Raw genomic sequence first — 7,863 nt, 5'->3', positions numbered from 1 at the left:
GGCAAAGGGGCTATATTACTGCTGCTCCACTCTGATGAATAATACATAGCAACAGATGAACAAGAGACTTGAGCGGAGATCAACTCCTATGGGGGAAATAATGATAAAGGTTGCTTGCTACGTCTGCAGTGGGCATAAAACTGCACGGATGGGGAAAACAGCAATAACTCTAATTATTAAGACAGAGAGTCAGCCATAATAACCAATCATACAACCCCAATTCCAATTGGGACATTGTGTAAAACATAAATAAAAACAGAATACGATGATTTGCAAATCCTTTTCAATTTATATTCAATTGAAGACACTACAAAGACAAGATATTTAATGTTTAAACAGATAAACTTTATTGTTTTAATATTCACTCATTTTGAATTTGATGCCTGCAACACATTCCAAAGAAGTTGGGACAGGGGCAACAAAAGACTAGGAAAGTTGAGGAATGCTCAAAAAACACCTGTTTGGAACATTCCACAGGTGAACAGGTTAATTGGAAACAGGTGAGTGTCATGACTGGGTATAAAGGGAGCATCACTGAACGGCTTAGTCGTTCACAAGCAAGGACGGGCGAGGTTCACCACTTTGTGAACAACTGCGTGAGCAAATATTCCAACAGTTTAAGAAAAACGTTTCTCAATGTGCAATTGCAAGGAATTTAGGGATTTCATCATCTACAGTCCATAATATCATCAAACGATTCAGAGAATCTGGAGAAATCTCTGCAAGTAAGCGGCAAGGCAGAAAACCAACATTGAATGCAGGTGACCTTCAATCCCTCAGGCAGCACTGCATTAAAAACCAACATCATTCTGTAACGGATATTACCACATGGGCTCAGGAACACTTCAGAAAACCATTGTCAGTGAACACAGTTCTTCACTTAATCTACAAGTGCAAGTTAAACTCTGCCATGCGAAGCGAAGCCACATTTCAACAACACTCAGAAACGCCGCCGGCTTCTCTGGGCCCGAGCTCATCTGAGATGGACTGACGCAAAGTGGAAAAGTGTCCTGTGGTCTGACGAGTCCACATTTCAAATTGTTTTTGTAAATCATGGACGTCGTGTCCTCCAGGCCAAAAAGGAAAAGGACTGCCCGGATTGTTATCAGCACAAAGTTCAAAAGCCAGCATCTCTGATGGTGTGGGGGTGTGTTAGTGCCCATGGCATGGGTAACCTACACATCTGTGAAGGCAACATTAATGCTGAAAGGTACATACAGGTTTTGGAGCAACATATGCTGCCATCCAAGCAATGTTTTATTCAGGGGCGTCTGCAGTCCAGACGTGTCTCCCATTGAAAATTATGAAGTGCAAAATACGACAACAAAGAGCAACTGAAGTTGTACATCAAGCAAGAATGGGAAAGAATTCGACCTTCAAAGCTTCAACAATTAGTGTCCTCAGTTCCCAAATACTTATTGAGTGTTGTTAAAAGGAAAGGTGATGTAACACAGTGGTAAACATGTCCCTGCCCCAACTTCTCTGGAATGTGTTGCAGGCATCAAATTCAAAATGAGTCAATATTTGCAAAAAACTATAAAGTTTATCCGTTTGAACATTAAATATCTTGTCTTTGTAGTGCATTCAATTGAATATAGGTTGAAAAGGATCTGCAAATCATCGTATTCTGTTTTTATTTGTATTTTACACAACGTCCCAACTTCATTGGAATTGGGGTTGTACTATATAGGTGCACTTTGTAGTTTTACAATTACAGACTGTAGTCCATCTGTTAATCTACATAATTTTTAGCCCCCATTACCTCATTCACCAATGACCAGTGTGTCCATAGGACAGAGCAGAAGTTCTCCATTTTTTTATTTTCCCAATTCCTATTTGTTTTTCATATTCATTTTGGTGAGTATTACTGTTATTACAAGTGCTTTAGTTTTTCTATCAAAGGTAGCTACCCCAATCCAAAATGGTGAGTTTCATTGGCCTAAAATGCTTCTCACCATCAAACATGCTGATATTTTTCACTGTGGTCAAAGTGGATGTGCACACAACTCCTCTGGTAGCAGATGTAAAAGAGTTTAAGTGTCTCGAGTTTAAATACTCTCGCACATTCACTCAGGTTTGTTGATTGTGAAGTGGAGGGGTGCTGACATCTCAGGGTGCCTTCATGTCTCTGTTACCTTTCTTGCTCTCCCTCTTAGTTAGACTGAAATAGCTCGACCTGCCAGAGTCTGTGCTGCTCTCTGTTAACACTCTATACTGTAATCAGTCTCTCTTAACAGAACTATCTCTCTGTGAGTTTATTTGCTGAGCTGAATAACTGCTCATCCTGTATGGTCTGATGTGTTGCTTCTTCTTCCTTGATCGGATGCCCACTGCTCGTCTGCCTTGTGGACCAATTTGACCACCAGGGAGCTTCCCTGTACAACGCTGTGCAAACCTCACCTGCACGCCACTGACCTACCTGGTGATACTGCTACTGCACAGACTTGAACTAGTTAATCATAACCATTGCTTCCCCTGCTTTTCCCCTTCTCTATATCTAATACTTATAATAATAATGGTCAAGCCTTTTCTTTGTTCGTATTGCTTGTGTTATTGTTTTGCTATTCGGTGTCGACTAGAGGAGGATGGTTTCCCCTATTTTAGTCTCGGTTCCTCTCAAGGTTTCTTCCTCTTGCTCTTAAGGAGTTCTTCCTTGCCAGTGTCACCATTGGCTTGCTCTTGAGAGCTTGGACCAGGATTTTTCTGTAAAGCTGCTTTGCGACTACACCTGTTGTAAAAGGTGCTAAATAAAGAAACTTTGATTTGACTTGACTATTGAATGAATGAATGAGTTTTTCATATTAGTGTGCTAATATGAAAGTGATGCTATGTGTTCACAATCAAATACCCAGCTCTACTACATAGAGAAAAAAAAACTAATTTTAACATAACAGTATTGCGTACATTGAAGATTCTACCATTGTAATTAATTCAAGCAAAAATATATTAAAAAATAAAATGTAGTATTCATACTTTCGATTTTTATAAGGATTATGCTATGATGTATTTAAACTTAAGACACCAATTGAGATAGTGATACTCAATATATACAAAATCATCATTAATATGGTACTTTCTATTGGGAGGTGGCTCTCCCAAACCCTATCCCCTAAATTTCCTAAATAATAAGTTGATTATAAGTATGACAATAATATCTCAATTTTTAGATATGTCTTTTCAATGTTTTTAAAGGTCTTTTAAAAAAAATTTGTCATGTAAAAAAATGTAATTTTTAAATAAAAAATTGCTGTTCCACATATTCATGTCACTACTGAAACACAAAGAGCTTAACTCATAGGCAAAGCTTTATTTTAGCCACACCCCTACATCTTACAGCAGGAAATGAAAATGCATCTGTGTGCTTCATGGCCACATGGTGAATAGTTAGATCTCATCGTCTTGTAGTAAATATGTCCCAAAGTCTGAAAATCAATTTTAACCTTAAAAATCGTCACAATGGAAAGGTCAATCTTTTATTTTAACATTGAATCATTTATTTTAAATAGGGTCAAATCAAAAGGACTTTAGTCTAACGTTCACATCAGGATGTGTTTTGAACTCTGACTTTGAACCAGTTCGGTAGAGTGATCCATATATGCTTTAGCTTAAGCAACGCTGATGATTTTAATTGAATAAAATGCATGAACTGTACAAATCTCAAGGGGTGTTTTGAAGCTTTTACAAGACTGATCATGTCTGTGAGCTGCCTTATCCCCATACTTTGAACATGAAAAGCTCTGATAGTGTAGATAGTCAAGTGAATACATCGTTGTGTCCCAGATCAGTCAGGACCATTGTCCTTATCATGGGCCTATCTGCTCGGCTGATCTGTCAAAGTGATGGTTTATGGGGAGGCTCCTCAAGCTATGGAGGTGACAGACCGTATGTTAAATCCATCACAAGAGACACAAACACATAACAAATAATGCTTCGGTGAACATTAACTTCACTGTTGAATCTGGAGCTTAGAAAAGGATGGAATCATACAAGCTTTCAGTTCAAGGGCCATGAACTTAATGGAGAGAAAACAGGAAATTAAGTCTGACGTCAAAACCTTCAGAGATAAAGTGAGGCTCAGAGTTCTAAGTGATGCAGCGCAACTTTATATTCGTGGAAAAGGTCAATGTAGAATGCAAAAGTTCTGGAACATTCATTAAGCGACTTTATGAATGTGAAATGAAAGCAGAACTAAGTGCTCAGCATTTCAACATCCGGGGATTAAATTGGTAAGAAAGAACAACAGCTGAACATTTTGAGCATGTACTTTAATAATTATGCTCTCAAACTTAATAGGGAGCTGTGGATTTTTGTAATTGCCTGAATCTGATTACTATTCCCCTCAATTTTTTATGCCTTGACTGTAATACCTCATGCAAACTGCTGACATTGCTAGTATTAATAGACATAACTGGGCCTAGTTAGCATGAAAAATGAGGCAAGGGCCCACTAGCTTTCATATATTAGCTACATTGGGAATGTAGCATTCTCCCATGGTCCTACTCTCCAAAGTTCCTAGGTTCCTCAGCTCTTTATATATGTTATGATATCATACCTCAATGTGAAAATTTCAAAGGATTATGGTCATGGATAGGGTACTTAAGTTTGTGCTTATAGCCTTTATTAAGATGTTAGTTAGAACTAGTTAGTTTCAAACGGTCTCTTCAGCAAGTTCAGCTGCACCACAAATTCATATTGGCTAGAAACAACTACATGGCTTTAACATGATGATAGCATTCAGAACCAATCTGTAAAACCGTTGTCATGCAGATGTGGAGCCAGATTGAGCTGACTTCTCCACTCCATGGAAAAATAACTAGTATAGAAGAAAATGAGGGGTACAAGTTGAACGGAATAAAACTGAATACTTGTAAACATGGTTTGTTTACTCTTTAATATTTTATTATGACAAGCAAATGTGCAGCTTTTTCTAAACAACGGTTTCTGACACATCAGCTGCATCAGTCTGGATGAGTTGCTGAGCAGCTGCTGAGTTTCTCTGAGCTTGATCTAAGGATGTCAGCTTCATAGTTGAAGTTGAAACCAGGGTCATGATTACAGTTACACTAAAGTATTTAGTGTTGTTCGCTTAGTTAACCAAAAATGTCAGGTCATGTTCTGGGCTTGCTTGTTTTTATCTGAGTGGTTTCCGTTGGTTTCTCCCAACACCTATACCTACTTGGAGGGTGGTATGAATACTGAGTATAGTGGTCACCAACCCTGCTTCTGGAGATCTACCTTTCCTGCGGACATTAACAATAATTGAGCCCACCTGATCATCTATTTTATTGCCTCCAGAAGTTATTGGTTAGCTGAATAAGGTGGTTTAGACTTGGATTGGACATGAAACCTGCCGGAAAGTGGATCTCCAGGACGAGGGTTGGTGACCACTAATTTAGCAGATGCTAAGCTGAATATAAAAACTAGTTTGAGTCATGCCATCTATTTTGATTTCGTTTGCCTAAACCTAAACTTTGCAAACACATAGATTATAACAGGCCAGTGTTTGAACTTACAGCTGCTGCAACTGGCCCTTGGGGTCCTACAGGGGACAACGAGGACCAACGATCCTACAGGGGACAATGGGGAGCAGATTTTTTAACTCATTAAATGGCAGGGCCCAACAACAGGCCCAGAGTTTTATTACACAGTTCTATAACCTAAGAAGAACAAGTCCATGTAGATATTGAATAATAGGCCTTAGTATGTAACAAGACTGGAATTTTAAGGGGTTAATAGGAATGCGCTTGCCTCGCCTAGAGCAGCCTCATTGAGCTAATTAGCTAACTAAGCAAACTAACTCAACCCTTAGCTTGTAGCAGACTCAGATAGGAAACATACATGCTATACATTAAGACATGTATAACAACTGGGAGCCAAGTATTAATGTAGGAAGTCAAATGTCATGATTTTTAAATCTTCAGTAATGGGTACAATGGTTGTTGAGTCAAATAGTAATGATTTATTTATTGTTGGCTTGATCCCTTGCTACTCCATGGGGTCACTTGAGGTAACACAGTATTGGAATGACCATTAAGATGGCATCAAGGATTCCCCAAAGGGGAAATGGTGAGGGCCAGCTGACGAGGATGTGTTAAAAACAGAATTAAAATGGAGGGTCGATATTGTCTTTGAAGATGTGCTCAAAGATTCTCTTGGGATGATTGCCATCTCTGGTAATGTCTCTCAAGGTTGTTAATATTGTGAAGTTCCAATACAATCATAAATAAAACCACTAACCACTGAGTAGATTTGTGTTCAGTGAAATTAAATTAAAAGTGTATTTTAATAAGGGAATATGTTTGGCAGCATGTCTAAAACCCAATTTCAGATATTATCAACTGAACATGAAGGGTTTTGTTCCAAAATACATTATAGATGTCTGTTAAGAATTTTCTTTATTAGAAAAATAAAATGTTTTTTTCTATTATGTTACAGATGGATATACAGCATTTCGGAATGAAACACTTCATTTAATATTAGTTCATGTGTGTTTGTCAATCAGAGGTATGGATGGTGGTCTTATGTTCTTGTTGAGGAAACCTGGGGCCATGGGAATATAGAGTTAGAGCAATGTCAGAGGACAAATTGTTTATTTTGTGTTAGTACCCAAGAGATTTAGCGGCCAGGTGTTGTGTTATCCCGTGCCCTTCCGAGTTTTAACAAAAAAGTCTGAGCAATGTTTAATCAGACAATAACTGTTGAAAATGCAGCAGAAACAGCAATGATATGCCATATGTTAGGGTAATTCAAATGCTCATTCAAGCATTCTGTTAGCATTTTCAATTAGCATATCCACCTTCATTTACCATCAGTTTAGATTTTGATCACTCTCAGGTGGAAAAGAGAGGCTCAAGCTAAACGACCCTGATAGAATGAAACAGTTTCCAAATCAGCACTGGACTCACCTTGGGCTTCTTATCAGTGGTGGCGCCTCCTGTTTGCAGCACTTCTTAATTAAAAGTGTCTCCTCTCTCGTCAGTTGTCGCCTCTGAAAGTGTCGACAAATGGGGCCCTCCAGCTAAGCTAGTTTGAGAGTAATTAGAAGCCACGATGGGCCAAGCTGTTCACTACAGTGGTCGTCTGCCTCCCTGTCAGTGATACTCAATGACTTTATGCTCTCTGTGTAAAGGTGAGGCTGGCCTTTTGCAATGCCCTGACACTAAATTTTTAATTTCTCATTGAAAATAAAAAGTAATAGATAGAGAATCAGATTATAAGTTTTGGTTTGCTTCAGTTGTGATGGAGCTCCAACCAATACGTTTGGGATGAGTTAAAGCAGTGCTTGTGATTCAGAATTCATCATCAAATAGCTGTACCTGACTGCACCAATGCTCTTATGGCTGAATGCAAACAAATCCTCACAGCAATGTTCCAACATCTAGTGTAAAGGCTTCCCAGAATAGTAGAGGCTGTTTCAGAGTCAACAATGGGCAAAATGCCTATTAATATTCCTGATTTCAGAAGAAATGCTGGATGACCAAGTGTCTACAAAAAGTTAGACATATAGTGTGTCTTAACCAATCAGCACTATGTTATAACCCCTGTTCCAAAAAAGTTGGGACACTGGGCAAAATGTAAATAAAAACTTAATGCCATGATATACAGATCATTTCAGCCCTATATTGAATTGAAAACAGTACAAAGACATCATATAAAATGTTGAAACTGAGAAATTGAATTGAGAAATATGTCCATCTTGACTTTCATGCTAGGAGAAGTGGGGACAGGGACAGGTTTACCACAGTGTTGCATCACCTTTTCTTTTAACAACACACTGTGTTTGGCAGCTGAGGAGACCAACTGCTGTAGTTATGAAGGTGGAATGTTTTCTCATTCTTGCTTGAAATAGGATCTCAGCTGCTC

The sequence above is a fragment of the Pygocentrus nattereri genome, chromosome 23 (assembly GCF_015220715.1).
Source record: "Pygocentrus nattereri isolate fPygNat1 chromosome 23, fPygNat1.pri, whole genome shotgun sequence".
Lineage (NCBI taxonomy): Eukaryota > Metazoa > Chordata > Actinopteri > Characiformes > Serrasalmidae > Pygocentrus > Pygocentrus nattereri.
The sequence above is the reverse complement of the archived record's forward strand: the minus strand, read 5'-3'. Positions refer to the sequence as shown.